Here is a 15,802-nt window from a genome sequence, read left to right as displayed (position 1 = left end):
GCTGGAAAATGTCCCGACAGTTTTCAGATATAAGCCAGCCACATGGTGGTTGGTATATGTGAATTTAGTATGTAATACGTTTTCAGGAACTGCTAAGAACCAGCCTAAATACCAATACCAGTAATTGTCACATAGAACAGACTTCAGACACTTACGTGGGCAACTACCACCAAGTAGGTAAGATACCACCTGTCCAGTGACAGATGCACCCTGGTGGATCCACCCTGGTGCACAAGGCATCCTAGTTCGAGAGAAGTGTGAGAGAATTCCTAGACTTCACTGTGAATGATCCTATGGTTAAGAGACCATAGTAACTACATTGAAAAATGTAATCTCCATAAAAGAAGCACTTGACTTCTGAAGTGAATTCATTTTCATAATCAATGACTCAGGCCATGTTCTTTCACTTTAAGTATCCTGGTTCTTCCCTTATCTGCTCAAGGCTCACCCCCTTCACTCACCTGGTCTCTATCTCTTTCCCCTCCACCTGTCTTTCTAGTCTCTACTCATTGGCTCTCATTTCCTCACTACCGTAAATGCCTCTTTTTTGCAACTTTTCCAATACACCTCTAGCAACTCTGTCCTTGTCTCACCTCTAGCCCTTCCAATCTGCTGATTATCCCCTATTCCGCCCTATTGCATCTTTCCCTTTGAATTATCCCATTCACTCTCACCTTCATGGCTGTCCTACTCTCACTTTTATCTATCTCTATCTATGGTTCCACGCCACTCATAGCTCAGGGTCTTTCTCCCACTGCAACCTCAATCCTTGTTTTGTTATCAACTTTATCTTTACCAATTCCACTCTGGCACCAATGCCAGACTCGCGTCTATGTCCTTTCATCTAAATAAGTTTCCCCATGTTAATTTTCATCAATAAAATTACATTGTGGCCTTTCATCGTTTTGTTAATATATAGGGGGTGTCACCCCATAGTCCACAATACCCCCAGCCCTATGCTTCCTTTCTTAATACATATGCATGCCTTGTCATCACCACCATGCAATGCTGTCAAAGTCAATTTCCACAAGGTAATTTATTTTGATGAAAGATGGCATATGTCAGACTATCACCTACATTCCTCCCAGTATCACACCTCCAACTCTCCTTGTTTCTTCCCTTCTTCTATCCTCTCATTCTCTCATGATATTCTCTTATTATCCCTATAATCTCCATCAGTTTGGTTTCCTCTCAACTACATCAAGTCTTCTTCCTCTTTTTCCTTCTACTATTTTGCTCTCATCTGTCAACCCAGCTCTCTCAGAGTCCTGGTGGCCTCTGGGCTCTGTGGGTTTTCCGGCGTGTGCCTCTCTGCTCCAGGAGCCGCCGCCATAGGTTGTTACCGTGGCAAGACCCAGTGGTCGGGTCTCTCCTCCGTTCCGTTCTGCCCTCAGAAACACCACTCAGTTCCTCGGGTGTCCTGGCTGGTGTATGCTGATCTCCCCAGTAGTTGGGGGACTGGTTGCTCCGCCTTCGCCTCCCGGGAGTGACGGGCTGCGATCCTCCATGCCACACAGAGGAGGAGCCGTTATGCCCGGGGCTCCCCCGGTGTGGTGAGCCGATCCGCAGCCTCCCTGCTGGCTCCCTCGATGTCCGGGAGTCGGGTAAGGCTCTTGCCAATTCCGCTTTGATGTTGCCCGCAAGGCAGTCTAGGCCATCTGGGGTGCTAGGTGCAGCTGAAGTCCCTGTCACAGGATCAGAGGCGCCTCTCCCTGCACTCCGCGCTACTGCGCACACAAAGGTGTCCTCTGTCGTTCTCAGCCCAGTTTAGGTTTAGGAACCTCAAGTCTCGCCAAGAGGTGCCCAGTGTCTCAAATTTTCATAATCTGCACTTTGAGGTTGGCTTCAGAGTTGATGTGCGGCCGGATCTTGTACGGATGTTTCGGCTCGCGGCCATGTTGATTGGGCTCTCTAGTACCACCTCCAGGGTGTATTTTATTAAAATTTGAAATTAACAAAGATCACTTCGCAGTGTGTGCTGAAAACTGTACTCTATAAATTAATTGGGTAATCCTTGTTGTCCAGCTGACCACGACTTCTTAAGGAAGAGGGGTGTCTTTGTTTTTTAATCAGTCCAACCTTTTTATCCAGCTTCCCCAAAACAGGTATTTCTGCAAGGGGAGTCTGAAATCCAAAATTCCCCAAAGCATTCTAAGTTTTCTGTCTGACTTCCCAACATAGACCAAAGCGGGGGGAGTGGTGGGGGGGTCTGAAAAATTAACCGATAAATCACCCTGTGTTTATTTTAAACCATAAGTGTGTGCGAAATCATCATTACCAATCTTGAAATCCTACTTCTATCCTTTTAAGCCTGCAGGAAAATCAAAATCGCACAAAAGTGCCTCCATTATTAATCAATATAATTATTTTGTGAAGTTAAATTTACAGAAAGTGAATAATTGCGATTGTGTCTTTTTAACTCACTTTTGTGATATATTTATGCTGAGAAAAGTTGAGCCACGGATAAAGTGGTTTTTAACATTTTCGTGCTCATTTCTATTACTTTTAATTTAAATAAATACCAATATATTTCCCCTACACTGGCCTGGTTCTTGGCTCATTGTCAGCTCATGGTAGAGGGATCCAAGGGGCATGATATGTGTCTGAGATAGGGCAAAAAAAAAAAGAATCTGTTAAATAGTTTGTTGCATAACCACGTGAGTGGGGAGAGAAGGAACTCCCCGTTTTGAGGGTGGCTTATCGACACTGTTACAACCCTCAGGAAGAGTATGTTATCAAACAAATTTGGACTTTGGAAAATCGGTCTGAGATTAGGCGCAGAGCCTCTAGGCAACAAGAATTGGGACTCAATCTGAAAGGCATTTGAATTTTCTCAAATAGGACTATTACAGGAATTATGCAAGGTAGAAGAAGTACCTATGAAGTGATTAGAAATAAGCATCTCAAGAACCATTGGGAATTTGTATAGTGAAGACGTTCTAACGCCCTGGTGAAGACCAGTGAGTAAGAGGTTGAAACACTCATTGACGATATTTTCAGGCTGAATGGACATTAAAGAATATCTATATGCATGACATAAAACTATTGTTGTTCGAATTCAACTTTTTTTAGTGTTATAATTGTTCATGTAAAATAGATGAATAGGTACATGGCGCATATGCCAGATACTGTGAACTTTAGTATTATGTCAGAAGAAGCTTCAAAACTGCTAAATAATCTTAAACTGATCGCTACAAATGGATGCAAGTTGTCCCGACCCCTTACAGCTACCATATTCCGAAGGAACAGATAAATACAATTTTAAGGGAGCATTGGTAAAGTTCATAAAAATGTCCCTCTATTTGGACTAACAGTATACCACAAAAGAAAGGGACAAGACTTGATATGATTTATCAAGTGCAACAAGTCACCAGTGTGATCCCTCTAGAAGAAGTACGCTATGCCTATTTAAGCTTCGCAAAGGTGGTTTAAAAAAGGCCACCCCAGTGTGGTTCACATTGGTGCAGGCCTGTTTTGTAATTTTGTGTTTATTTTTTTTTGGTCAATTCACATAATTATCTATGGACTGTATGTAACTTTACTGTTTCTACCCCTTTTAGGTAGGTGGCACACCACCGCTATCTATGGACATGAGCCTTTATTAGGGATCGTGTAGTTCTTCCAGGGGTATATATAGGTCGTGAACATGATGCAGCAACTCTATATAGCAATCTACGTTTAAGGGTAGCCCAAACTCTGATATCTGGATCCTCCCAATCTATCTATGAGTGCAGCCACTCTGGTACTTAATGCATATTTCCAGTTTTGATTTGATCATCCCTTTTGCTGTATATTGTATAGGCGTTCATAAAACTGTCCCATACTTTGGTCTATAAAGTCTGGTACACCCCTAATTTCTATATGTGGCAGTGCAGAGTATGCACATGGCTAGTCAGAATGTGAGATTCCTTGCACAGCACTAACCATATGTTGCCGCTACCGACTTTTTTAGCATGTCATCCACAAATGTTTGCACGTATGTGCAGTTTTTAATTAACAGAGTTCTAATTCGGTATGTGCCAGGAAAAAAAAAAAGTGTTTCCGCCCGGTCTCGAACCGGGGACCTTTCGCGTGTTAGGCGAACGTGATAACCACTACACTACGGAAACTGCCATGTTAGCACTGAACAGTTTGACTTACTCTTCACACTCCTCCTTCTGTGATGTATGTTTTGGCCTGTTTTCAGCACTCAAAGCCTCCTTGTATTTCAGTTTCTCTTACTGTTGTTGGATAATTGTGTTGTAGCTTCACCAAAATCCTACCCCCATCAGGATAGTTTCTAAGAAGTTTGTGAAATATGGTGCCAAAGGAAAACTGTTACATGCACCCCTGCCCCAAATGTGTGCACGGCTCCCTTCCATGCCCCAAACTTCTCCCTATGCATAACCACCACATGGCACCACCCAATATCAATGGCCCCTCTTGCTTCAGGCACAAACATGACAGCATGTGTAGCTTCCATATGCACAGGCCCAAAGACGTAGGGTTTGCAAAATCCCCACCCAGATAAATACCTTGTCCCAGCCAGATCTGCGTTTACCCACCATACCCTGCAGTATATTATTAACCTGACCCATACATCTCAACCTCTTCGAGTTGCCCTGGCAAATTAAATCAGATTTAGCCAGAGAGAGTCCACTGAAATCAATGGGCTGGTGGGCGGGCTAGCCATATTTATGAACTGACTCCATAGTAAGTGACACCCCACGAAATGTGTTAATTGAGTGGTAGGCCTCACTTTTCTGTTAGGAATGGATGATGGCCCTCACGTTGATAGTTGGGTTCCCGGGGCACGGAGCGGGATAGGGTGGGGGGCGGCGGGAAAAGGGGAAGTGACAAGGCTAAGCACGGGCAAGGCAGTTGCAGGTAGGAGGTGTATGAATAACAACATGTTGCGTGTGACACCTGCCTCCTGTGTCTTTGTACTGCCCAGTGCTGGCCCTGGGGTAGAAGGTCCCTCACCCCGGGTCCACCCAGTGGCAACGAAGGAGAGACATCCTATGCGTGGGAGGCTACAGCGCCGGGAAGGCGAAGCGCATGGCAACGGAGGCCCAGGAGAGGGAGAACTACTGGTGGCCGTGGCAGTGAGGGCGTTGCCCTGCCTATGTATCGGAAGATGCAGGAGGCTGGATTGTGCCCGGGGGTCCGCAGCAGTGATTGCCAGTAGCAGTGGTGAGTGAGGGAAGGGAGCAGGGAACCAACGGTGCTTGTGCCTCGCTGCAGCTGTTAGAAGAAGCCCCTCCCTCCCACATCTCATAACCCCACGGTGCTGGTACCTCACATAGGCTCCAAGGGTGAAAGTGAGTGTGAGTTCTGTCCCGTCATCCGAGAAGCGGAGACCGACCGGAACCTTCTGTAGTGAATCGCTACTTCTGATATCTTATTCAAGAAGCCATGCCCAAGGGCATCGACCCCGCTACCCTCGCACAGGAAACAAGAGATGGATCCAGCATGCCTCATCGTCAGTGAAGGACTCAGATCAGGGCGGTGGAGATGGGCCAAAGAAAGAGGTCGCCTTGAATCGGAAGACGTCCATAGAGAAATAGACAGGCTTTTACTGGTGAAGGAGGAACTGGCTTTGTCTGAGGACAACCTACTACTAAAAGGACACAATATGGTGATCCCAGCTTCACTCCGAAGGAAAGTAGTGGAACTAGCACATGAGGGGCACCGAGGAATAGTGTCTACGAAACACATGTTGAGACAGAAGGTCTGGTTCCCCCAACTAGATGCGCTTTTGGGGGAGGTCTTGAAAGAGTGTCCGACCTGTTGCCTCATTACACCCAACAGACATCCAGAGCGTTATCGGATGTCTGCGTTACCGGAGGGGGTGTGGGAAGCAGTGGCGGCTGACTTCTTTGGTCTCATCGAAGGGAGAAAATACATCCTAGCCATAATGGACAAGTACCCCAGCTATTTAGAGGCGCAGAGAGTCTCCACGGCAGCTCACTATGTCATCCGAGTCCTGGACCACATTTTCACAGCATATGGCATTTCCCAAAAAGTGAAGACAGATAATGTATCTCCATACGCTGGCCAAGACTTTGAGCGCTTCAGTGAATACATGGGGTTTCATCACCAGAAGATCATGCTGTTATGGCCTCAAGCAAACGGCATGATTGAGCGTTTCATGGCAAACCTCAAACAAGTGCTACAGGTGGCCCAGTAAACTGGACAACCCTACGAGCATGTCTTCCATCAACTGCTCAGGGACTATTGGAGCACTGCACACAGCTCCACAGGAAAAGCCCAGCAGAGGTCCTGTTTGGGAGAAATGTTCGGTCCCGGCTGCCACAGCATGGCCCCCAAGACACCATGCGACCTGAGGATAGTGAAATGAGAGATCACGACCAGAACGCCAAGCAGAGAATAAAGGACTATGCAGACATTCGCAGGAAAGCCAAGGACTGCATGCTAGAAGTTGAAGAGGTAGTGACGATGAAGCAGCCACAAACCCACAAACACATGGCAATGTTCAAGGATGATCTCCTAGTGATTACTGCACGAAAGGGTTCAATGGTTACGGCCCAGGGCGACCGTGGGTCCACCACCTGCAACTCCTCACATTTCAAACGGTTTCCACTAGCCACCCCACGGCGGGCAAGGGGAAGAGGGGACATGTCTGATGAACACCATGAGGACGATTCATATCATGGAGACCGAGAAGACTCTGACACCTCTGGTGTGGAATACACTGGGGAGCCGGCAGGAAGAATGGTGCGAGAGACAGAGAACTCGAGACCCCAAAGAGCAAGAAACAAACTGCAATGTCTCATTGAAGAAATGGTCTGAGGCGCACCATCCCAGGCACATGTTGCACCCCCTTTGGGGTAATTGTTTAATTTGCGGGGATGTCCCATTGACAGTTGGGTTCTGGGGCATGGGGCGGGGGTAACAGGGGAACTGATGAAGGCTAAGCATGGGCAAGGCAGTGGCATGTAGGAGGTGTATGAATAAAGATGTGTTGCGTTTGACACCTGCCTCCTGTGTCTTTGTACTGTGCAGTGCCGGCACCAGGGCAGGAGGTCCCTCACCCCGGGCCCAACACAATGGCCTGTATGTGATGATGCCATGAGCGAGGCAATGGACAAGTCAGCCTGCGCTGCACGACACACACCTGATCAACATTATGTATGGAAAATGGTGCAGACCATAACAACGTGTAAGAACGGGTTATTTTGTATAGTGCAGAATTATGTATTGTCAGCTGGAAAATGTCCCGACAGTTTTCAGATATAAGCCAGCCACATGGTGGTTGGTATATGTGAATTTAGTATGTAATACGTTTTCAGGAACTGCTAAGAACCAGCCTAAATACCAATACCAGTAATTGTCACATAGAACAGACTTCAGACACTTACGTGGGCAACTACCACCAAGTAGGTAAGATACCACCTGTCCAGTGACAGATGCACCCTGGTGGATCCACCCTGGTGCACAAGGCATCCTAGTTCGAGAGAAGTGTGAGAGAATTCCTAGACTTCACTGTGAATGATCCTATGGTTAAGAGACCATAGTAACTACATTGAAAAATGTAATCTCCATAAAAGAAGCACTTGACTTCTGAAGTGAATTCATTTTCATAATCAATGACTCAGGCCATGTTCTTTCACTTTAAGTATCCTGGTTCTTCCCTTATCTGCTCAAGGCTCACCCCCTTCACTCACCTGGTCTCTATCTCTTTCCCCTCCACCTGTCTTTCTAGTCTCTACTCATTGGCTCTCATTTCCTCACTACCGTAAATGCCTCTTTTTTGCAACTTTTCCAATACACCTCTAGCAACTCTGTCCTTGTCTCACCTCTAGCCCTTCCAATCTGCTGATTATCCCCTATTCCGCCCTATTGCATCTTTCCCTTTGAATTATCCCATTCACTCTCACCTTCATGGCTGTCCTACTCTCACTTTTATCTATCTCTATCTATGGTTCCACGCCACTCATAGCTCAGGGTCTTTCTCCCACTGCAACCTCAATCCTTGTTTTGTTATCAACTTTATCTTTACCAATTCCACTCTGGCACCAATGCCAGACTCGCGTCTATGTCCTTTCATCTAAATAAGTTTCCCCATGTTAATTTTCATCAATAAAATTACATTGTGGCCTTTCATCGTTTTGTTAATATATAGGGGGTGTCACCCCATAGTCCACAATACCCCCAGCCCTATGCTGCCTTTCTTAATACATATGCATGCCTTGTCATCACCACCATGCAATGCTGTCAAAGTCAATTTCCACAAGGTAATTTATTTTGATGAAAGATGGCATATGTCAGACTATCACCTACATTCCTCCCAGTATCACACCTCCAACTCTCCTTGTTTCTTCCCTTCTTCTATCCTCTCATTCTCTCATGATATTCTCTTATTATCCCTATATTCTCCATCAGTTTGGTTTCCTCTCAACTACATCAAGTCTTCTTCCTCTTTTTCCCTCTACTATTTTGCTCTCATCTGTCAACCCAGCTCTCTCAGAGTCCTGGTGGCCTCTGGGCTCTGTGGGTTTTCCGGCGTGTGCCTCTCTGCTCCAGGAGCCGCCGCCATAGGTTGTTACCGTGGCAAGACCCAGTGGTCGGGTCTCTCCTCCGTTCCGTTCTGCCCTCAGAAACACCAATCAGTTCCTCGGGTGTCCTCGCTGGTGTATGCTGATCTCCCCAGTAGTTGGGGGACTGGTTGCTCCGCCTTCGCCTCCCGGGAGTGACGGGCTGCGATCCTCCATGCCACACAGAGGAGGAGCCGTTATGCCCGGGGCTCCCCCGGTGTGGTGAGCCGATCCGCAGCCTCCCTGCTGGCTCCCTCGATGTCCGGGAGTCGGGTAAGGCTCTTGCCAATTCCGCTTTGATGTTGCCCGCAAGGCAGTCTAGGCCATCTGGGGTGCTAGGTGCAGCTGAAGTCCCTGTCACAGGATCAGAGGCGCCTCTCCCTGCACTCCGCGCTACTGCGCACACAAAGGTGTCCTCTGTCGTTCTCAGCCCAGTTTAGGTTTAGGAACCTCAAGTCTCGCCAACAGGTGCCCAGTGTCTCAAATTTTCATAATCTGCACTTTGAGGTTGGCTTCAGAGTTGATGTGCGGCCGGATCTTGTACGGATGTTTCGGCTCGCGGCCATGTTGATTGGGCTCTCTAGTACCACCTCCAGGGTGTATTTTATTAAAATTTGAAATTAACAAAGATCACTTCGCAGTGTGTGCTGAAAACTGTACTCTATAAATTAATTGGGTAATCCTTGTTGTCCAGCTGACCACGACTTCTTAAGGAAGAGGGGTGTCTTTGTTTTTTAATCAGTCCAACCTTTTTATCCAGCTTCCCCAAAACAGGTATTTCTGCAAGGGGAGTCTGAAATCCAAAATTCCCCAAAGCATTCAAAGTTTTCTGTCTGACTTCCCAACATAGACCAAAGCGGGGGGAGTGGTGGGGGGATCTGAAAAATTAACCGATAAATCACCCTGTGTTTATTTTAAACCATAAGTGTGTGCGAAATCATCATTACCAATCTTGAAATCCTACTTCTATCCTTTTAAGCCTGCAGGAAAATCAAAATCGCACAAAAGTGCCTCCATTATTAATCAATATAATTATTTTGTGAAGTTAAATTTACAGAAAGTGAATAATTGCGATTGTGTCTTTTTAACTCACTTTTGTGATATATTTATGCTGAGAAAAGTTGAGCCACGGATAAAGTGGTTTTTAACATTTTCGTGCTCATTTCTATTACTTTTAATTTAAATAAATACCAATATATTTCCCCTACACTGGCCTGGTTCTTGGCTCATTGTCAGCTCATGGTAGAGGGATCCAAGGGGCATGATATGTGTCTGAGATAGGGCAAAAAAAAAAAGAATCTGTTAAATAGTTTGTTGCATAACCACGTGAGTGGGGAGAGAAGGAACTCCCCGTTTTGAGGGTGGCTTATCGACACTGTTACAACCCTCAGGAAGAGTATGTTATCAAACAAATTTGGACTTTGGAAAATCGGTCTGAGATTAGGCGCAGAGCCTCTAGGCATCAAGAATTGGGACTCAATCTGAAAGGCATTTGAATTTTCTCAAATAGGACTATTACAGGAATTATGCAAGGTAGAAGAAGTACCTATGAAGTGATTAGAAATAAGCATCTCAAGAACCATTGGGAATTTGTATAGTGAAGACGTTCTAACGCCCTGGTGAAGACCAGTGAGTAAGAGGTTGAAACACTCATTGACGATATTTTCAGGCTGAATGGACATTAAAGAATATCTATATGCATGACATAAAACTATTGTTGTTCGAATTCAACTTTTTTTAGTGTTATAATTGTTCATGTAAAATAGATGAATAGGTACATGGCGCATATGCCAGATACTGTGAACTTTAGTATTATGTCAGAAGAAGCTTCAAAACTGCTAAATAATCTTAAACTGATCGCTACAAATGGATGCAAGTTGTCCCGACCCCTTACAGCTACCATATTCCGAAGGAACAGATAAATACAATTTTAAGGGAGCATTGGTAAAGTTCATAAAAATGTCCCTCTATTTGGACTAACAGTATACCACAAAAGAAAGGGACAAGACTTGATATGATTTATCAAGTGCAACAAGTCACCAGTGTGATCCCTCTAGAAGAAGTACGCTATGCCTATTTAAGCTTCACAAAGGTGGTTTAAAAAAGGCCACCCCAGTGTGGGTCACATTGGTGCAGGCCTGTTTTGTAATTTTGTGTTTATTTTTTTTTGGTCAATTCACATAATTATCTATGGACTGTAACTTTACTGTTTCTACCCCTTTTAGATAGGTGGCACACCACCGCTATCTATGGACATGAGCCTTTATTAGGGATCGTGTAGTTCTTCCAGGGGTATATATAGGTCGTGAACATGATGCAGCAACTCTATATAGCAATCTACGTTTAAGGGTAGCCCAAACTCTGATATCTGGATCCTCCCAATCTATCTATGAGTGCAGCCACTCTGGTACTTAATGCATATTTCCAGTTTTGATTTGATCATCCCTTTTGCTGTATATTGTATAGGCGTACATAAAACTGTCCCATACTTTGGTCTATAAAGTCTGGTACACCCCTAATGTCTATATGTGGCAGTGCAGAGTATGCACATGGCTAGTCAGAATGTGAGATTCCTTGCACAGCACTAACCATATGTTGCCGCTACCGACTTTTTTAGCATGTCATCCACAAATGTTTGCACGTATGTGCAGTTTTTAATTAACAGAGTTCTAATTCGGTATGTGCCAGGAAAAAAAAAAAAGTGTTTCCGCCCGGTCTCGAACCGGGGACCTTTCGCGTGTTAGGCGAACGTGATAACCACTACACTACGGAAACTGCCATGTTAGCACTGAACAGTTTGACTTACTCTTCACACTCCTCCTTCTGTGATGTATGTTTTGGCCTGTTTTCAGCACTCAAAGCCTCCTTGTATTTCAGTTTCTCTTACTGTTGTTGGATAATTGTGTTGTAGCTTCACCAAAATCCTACCCCCATCAGGATAGTTTCTAAGAAGTTTGTGAAATATGGTGCCAAAGGAAAACTGTTACATGCACCCCTGCCCCAAATGTGTGCACGGCTCCCTTCCATGCCCCAAACTTCTCCCTATGCATAACCACCACATGGCACCACCCAATATCAATGGCCCCTCTTGCTTCAGGCACAAACATGACAGCATGTGTAGCTTCCATATCCACAGGCCCAAAGACGTAGGGTTTGCAAAATCCCCACCCAGATAAATACCTTGTCCCAGCCAGATCTGCGTTTACCCACCATACCCTGCAGTATATTATTAACCTGACCCATACATCTCAACCTCTTCGAGTTGCCCTGGCAAATTAAATCAGATTTAGCCAGAGAGAGTCCACTGAAATCAATGGGCTGGTGGGCGGGCTAGCCATATTTATGAACTGACTCCATAGTAAGTGACACCCCACGAAATGTGTTAATTGAGTGGTAGGCCTCACTTTTCTGTTAGGAATGGATGATGGCCCTCACGTTGATAGTTGGGTTCCCGGGGCACGGAGCGGGATAGGGTGGGGGGCGGCGGGAAAAGGGGAAGTGACAAGGCTAAGCACGGGCAAGGCAGTTGCAGGTAGGAGGTGTATGAATAACAACATGTTGCGTGTGACACCTGCCTCCTGTGTCTTTGTACTGCCCAGTGCTGGCCCTGGGGTAGAAGGTCCCTCACCCCGGGTCCACCCAGTGGCAACGAAGGAGAGACATCCTATGCGTGGGAGGCTACAGCGCCGGGAAGGCGAAGCGCATGGCAACGGAGGCCCAGGAGAGGGAGAACTACTGGTGGCCGTGGCAGTGAGGGCGTTGCCCTGCCTATGTATCGGAAGATGCAGGAGGCTGGATTGTGCCCGGGGGTCCGCAGCAGTGATTGCCAGTAGCAGTGGTGAGTGAGGGAAGGGAGCAGGGAACCAACGGTGCTTGTGCCTCGCTGCAGCTGTTAGAAGAAGCCCCTCCCTCCCACATCTCATAACCCCACGGTGCTGGTACCTCACATAGGTTCCAAGGGTGAAAGTGAGTGTGAGTTCTGTCCCGTCATCCGAGAAGCGGAGACCGACCGGAACCTTCTGTAGTGAATCGCTACTTCTGATATCTTATTCAAGAAGCCATGCCCAAGGGCATCGACCCCGCTACCCTCGCACAGGAAACAAGAGATGGATCCAGCATGCCTCATCGTCAGTGAAGGACTCAGATCAGGGCGGTGGAGATGGGCCAAAGAAAGAGGTCGCCTTGAATCGGAAGACGTCCATAGAGAAATAGACAGGCTTTTACTGGTGAAGGAGGAACTGGCCTTGTCTGAGGACAACCTACTACTAAAAGGACACAATATGGTGATCCCAGCTTCACTCCGAAGGAAAGTAGTGGAACTAGCACATGAGGGGCACCGAGGAATAGTGTCTACGAAACACATGTTGAGACAGAAGGTCTGGTTCCCCCAACTAGATGCGCTTTTGGGGGAGGTCTTGAAAGAGTGTCCGACCTGTTGCCTCATTACACCCAACAGACATCCAGAGCGTTATCGGATGTCTGCGTTACCGGAGGGGGTGTGGGAAGCAGTGGCGGCTGACTTCTTTGGTCTCATCGAAGGGAGAAAATACATCCTAGCCATAATGGACAAGTACCCCAGCTATTTAGAGGCGCAGAGAGTCTCCACGGCAGCTCACTATGTCATCCGAGTCCTGGACCACATTTTCACAGCATATGGCATTTCCCAAAAAGTGAAGACAGATAATGTATCTCCATACGCTGGCCAAGACTTTGAGCGCTTCAGTGAATACATGGGGTTTCATCACCAGAAGATCATGCTGTTATGGCCTCAAGCAAACGGCATGATTGAGCGTTTCATGGCAAACCTCAAACAAGTGCTACAGGTGGCCCAGTAAACTGGACAACCCTACGAGCATGTCTTCCATCAACTGCTCAGGGACTATTGGAGCACTGCACACAGATCCACAGGAAAAGCCCAGCAGAGGTCCTGTTTGGGAGAAATGTTCGGTCCCGGCTGCCACAGCATGGCCCCCAAGACACCATGCGACCTGAGGATAGTGAAATGAGAGATCACGACCAGAACGCCAAGCAGAGAATAAAGGACTATGCAGACATTCGCAGGAAAGCCAAGGACTGCATGCTAGAAGTTGAAGAGGTAGTGACGATGAAGCAGCCACAAACCCACAAACACATGGCAATGTTCAAGGATGATCTCCTAGTGATTACTGCACGAAAGGGTTCAATGGTTACGGCCCAGGGCGACCGTGGGTCCACCACCTGCAACTCCTCACATTTCAAACGGTTTCCACTAGCCACCCCACGGCGGGCAAGGGGAAGAGGGGACATGTCTGATGAACACCATGAGGACGATTCATATCATGGAGACCGAGAAGACTCTGACACCTCTGGTGTGGAATACACTGGGGAGCCGGCAGGAAGAATGGTGCGAGAGACAGAGAACTCGAGACCCCAAAGAGCAAGAAACAAACTGCAATGTCTCATTGAAGAAATGGTCTGAGGCGCACCATCCCAGGCACATGTTGCACCCCCTTTGGGGTAATTGTTTAATTTGCGGGGATGTCCCATTGACAGTTGGGTTCTGGGGCATGGGGCGGGGGTAACAGGGGAACTGATGAAGGCTAAGCATGGGCAAGGCAGTGGCATGTAGGAGGTGTATGAATAAAGATGTGTTGCGTTTGACACCTGCCTCCCGTGTCTTTGTACTGTGCAGTGCCGGCACCAGGGCAGGAGGTCCCTCACCCCGGGCCCAACACAATGGCCTGTATGTGATGATGCCATGAGCGAGGCAATGGACAAGTCAGCCTGCGCTGCACGACACACACCTGATCAACATTATGTATGGAAAATGGTGCAGACCATAACAACGTGTAAGAACGGGTTATTTTGTATAGTGCAGAATTATGTATTGTCAGCTGGAAAATGTCCCGACAGTTTTCAGATATAAGCCAGCCACATGGTGGTTGGTATATGTGAATTTAGTATGTAATACGTTTTCAGGAACTGCTAAGAACCAGCCTAAATACCAATACCAGTAATTGTCACATAGAACAGACTTCAGACACTTACGTGGGCAACTACCACCAAGTAGGTAAGATACCACCTGTCCAGTGACAGATGCACCCTGGTGGATCCACCCTGGTGCACAAGGCATCCTAGTTCGAGAGAAGTGTGAGAGAATTCCTAGACTTCACTGTGAATGATCCTATGGTTAAGAGACCATAGTAACTACATTGAAAAATGTAATCTCCATAAAAGAAGCACTTGACTTCTGAAGTGAATTCATTTTCATAATCAATGACTCAGGCCATGTTCTTTCACTTTAAGTATCCTGGTTCTTCCCTTATCTGCTCAAGGCTCACCCCCTTCACTCACCTGCTCTCTATCTCTTTCCCCTCCACCTGTCTTTCTAGTCTCTACTCATTGGCTCTCATTTCCTCACTACCGTAAATGCCTCTTTTTTGCAACTTTTCCAATACACCTCTAGCAACTCTGTCCTTGTCTCACCTCTAGCCCTTCCAATCTGCTGATTATCCCCTATTCCGCCCTATTGCATCTTTCCCTTTGAATTATCCCATTCACTCTCACCTTCATGGCTGTCCTACTCTCACTTTTATCTATCTCTATCTATGGTTCCACGCCACTCATAGCTCAGGGTCTTTCTCCCACTGCAACCTCAATCCTTGTTTTGTTATCAACTTTATCTTTACCAATTCCACTCTGGCACCAATGCCAGACTCGCGTCTATGTCCTTTCATCTAAATAAGTTTCCCCATGTTAATTTTCATCAATAAAATTACATTGTGGCCTTTCATCGTTTTGTTAATATATAGGGGGTGTCACCCCATAGTCCACAATACCCCCAGCCCTATGCTTCCTTTCTTAATACATATGCATGCCTTGTCATCACCACCATGCAATGCTGTCAAAGTCAATTTCCACAAGGTAATTTATTTTGATGAAAGATGGCATATGTCAGACTATCACCTACATTCCTCCCAGTATCACACCTCCAACTCTCCTTGTTTCTTCCCTTCTTCTATCCTCTCATTCTCTCATGATATTCTCTTATTATCCCTATAATCTCCATCAGTTTGGTTTCCTCTCAACTACATCAAGTCTTCTTCCTCTTTTTCCTTCTACTATTTTGCTCTCATCTGTCAACCCAGCTCTCTCAGAGTCCTGGTGGCCTCTGGGCTCTGTGGGTTTTCCGGCGTGTGCCTCTCTGCTCCAGGAGCCGCCGCCATAGGTTGTTACCGTGGCAAGACCCAGTGGTCGGGTCTCTCCTCCGTTCCGTTCTGCCCTCA

At 46.5% G+C, this 15,802-nt stretch overlaps 2 non-coding genes across 2 annotated transcripts; both read right to left on the bottom strand.

Moving 5' to 3' along the window:
- Window positions 1–4,036: 4,036 nt before the first annotated feature.
- TRNAV-AAC (transfer RNA valine (anticodon AAC)) lies at window positions 4,037–4,109 on the bottom strand. Its single transcript has one exon. It is a non-coding gene; the product is annotated as a tRNA-Val (tRNA).
- Window positions 4,110–11,239: 7,130 nt separating this feature from the next.
- TRNAV-AAC (transfer RNA valine (anticodon AAC)) lies at window positions 11,240–11,312 on the bottom strand. The gene has a single exon. It is a non-coding gene; the product is annotated as a tRNA-Val (tRNA).
- Window positions 11,313–15,802: the final 4,490 nt, after the last annotated feature.

The sequence above is a fragment of the Ambystoma mexicanum genome, assembly GCF_040938575.1.
Source record: "Ambystoma mexicanum isolate Mex_15411 chromosome 12 unlocalized genomic scaffold, UKY_AmexF1_1 Mex_chr12_unloc.2, whole genome shotgun sequence".
NCBI lineage: Eukaryota > Metazoa > Chordata > Amphibia > Caudata > Ambystomatidae > Ambystoma > Ambystoma mexicanum.
Note: the sequence above shows the minus strand (reverse complement) of the source record. Positions and strands in the feature narration are given on the sequence as shown.